This window comes from Octopus bimaculoides, chromosome 27, assembly GCF_001194135.2.
Source record: "Octopus bimaculoides isolate UCB-OBI-ISO-001 chromosome 27, ASM119413v2, whole genome shotgun sequence".
Taxonomy (NCBI): domain Eukaryota; kingdom Metazoa; phylum Mollusca; class Cephalopoda; order Octopoda; family Octopodidae; genus Octopus; species Octopus bimaculoides.
The window spans coordinates 6,527,383-6,529,361 of record NC_069007.1 but is presented as its reverse complement, the minus strand read 5'-3'; the positions used below and the strand labels follow the sequence as shown (position 1 = coordinate 6,529,361).

Genomic DNA, 1,979 nt, shown 5'->3' with positions numbered 1-1,979 from the left:
TCTCATTTGAAGACAAGAATGTTGAAGGGGTGGGGTATACAAGTCACTGAAGATATCTTTGAACCAAGCAATGGTGTTAAACTCTGTGCCAAAGAGATTTGGTTGCTATTTCTAGCATTTCTATTGCCCACATAAGAGAGCCCTCTCTCATTTGAAGACAAGAATGTTGAAGGGGTGGGGTATACAAGTCACTGAAGATATCTTTGAACCAAGCAATGGTGTTAAACTCTGTGCCAAAAAGATTTGGTTGCTATTTCTAGCATTTCCATTGACCACATAGTAGAGGCTCTCTCCCTCAGTCTAAGGTAAGTAGAACCAAATGATGGCGTCTTGCTGGGCACTAAATATTTTGGTTGCTATTTCTAGCATTTTTATTGCTCATGTCAGAGAAGGTTCCTCAGCCGAAAGCAGGAATGCAGCAAAAGGATGCAGCAGATGCTACTAAATACCTCCCAGAATCAATTGGTACCGTTACACTGGATATGAAATAGATAGATTTGGTTGCTATTTCTAGCATTTTTATTGACCACATAGGAGAGAGACTTGAAAGGCAAGAATGCGTCAAGGTTGCAGGGAAGTAATTATCCAAACAAAAAAAAAGAAGGAGAAACAAAAATAAACAAAAAGAAAATGGAAAAAAATATGTTCATTGAGGAAATATAATTGGTTTCGTTGAATAAGATCAGGTAATTAATATGTGGTAATTAATTAACTATGAGTTTAGGCAAGTTCAGGTAAGTTCTGGTAGATGGCCAAATACTATGTAGGTCAAAGCACCAAGATATACTTAGGTGCCCAGACATAAAACATGTGCAACTGTAATCAATTTGTAGTTTCCATTAATGAGATTTTTCCTTTTGTGTTTCTGGTTCCCATATTGACTGTTTTTAAAAAAAAAAAAATTTTTTGTATAGTTCTCTATTGTTCCTGTTATTATTAAGGTGGGTAGAATTGTTACCGTGCTGGCCGAAATGCTTAGTTGGTACTTTGTTCATCTTTACATTCTGAGTTCAAATTCCACTGGGGTCGACTTTGCCTTTCATCTTTTCAGGGTTGATAAATTAAATACCAGTCAAAATTTCAGGCCTTCTGCTTATAGTAGAAAGGATTATTATTATTATTATTATTATTATTATTATTATTATTATTATTATTAAAGCAACAAACTGGCAGAGTTGTTAGCTGGGCGAAATGCTTAGTGACATTTGGTCTGTCTTTATGTTCTGGGTTCAAATTTCACTGAGATTGACTTTGCCTTTCATCCTTTTGGGGTTGAGTACTGGGGTTGATGTAATCGGGTTACTCACTCCCCAAAATTGCTGGCCTTGTGACAAAACTTGAAACCTTCATCATTATTATTATTCAGTAGTTTTATTTTTATAACATACTTTCACTTCACTACCGAGCGCAGCTCTGTGTGCCTTGGGTATGTGCTGTGGTTTGCTGTGATGCTCTTATGGTTACTGTATTGAAAGTGTTTTGCATAGGATGTGTGCAGTGCCCATTAGTGCAATTTTCTGTATGTTGTATATATTTGTAAGTCCTGGTGTTTTTGTTATGTATTTGTCTGAATATATTTTTTATCATACCTAAGGCGCCTACTATGATAGGAATTGTTTCTGTTTTTAGATTCCACATTCGAGTTACCTCTATTTCCAGGTCTTTGTATTTTGAAAGTTTCTCCATTTCTTTTAGGGAAACGTTGTCATCTGCTGAAAGCATTTTTTTACTTCATGATCTTTGACAACTATATCTGGTCTATTGACCTTAATTTCTCTATCTGTGTGTATTGGCATATCCCAGAGTATGGTTGCTTTCTCGTTTTCTTTGACTATTATTATTATTATTATCATTAGTATATTTCTGCTACGGTTGACTTTGCCTTTCATCCTTTTGGGGTTGATAAAGTAAGTACCTTCCTGGTTTTGTCAATTCTCTTGTCACACCGGTGAAAGTCTTCTTGGGCTAATAAGTGGGGG

At 35.9% G+C, this 1,979-nt stretch overlaps 1 protein-coding gene across 1 annotated transcript in view; it reads left to right on the top strand.

Moving 5' to 3' along the window:
* The window catches only part of LOC106872836 (alpha-latrocrustotoxin-Lt1a), a 21,995-nt gene that overhangs the window by 15,885 nt on the left and 4,131 nt on the right, over positions 1-1,979 (top strand). The window lies entirely within an intron of this gene.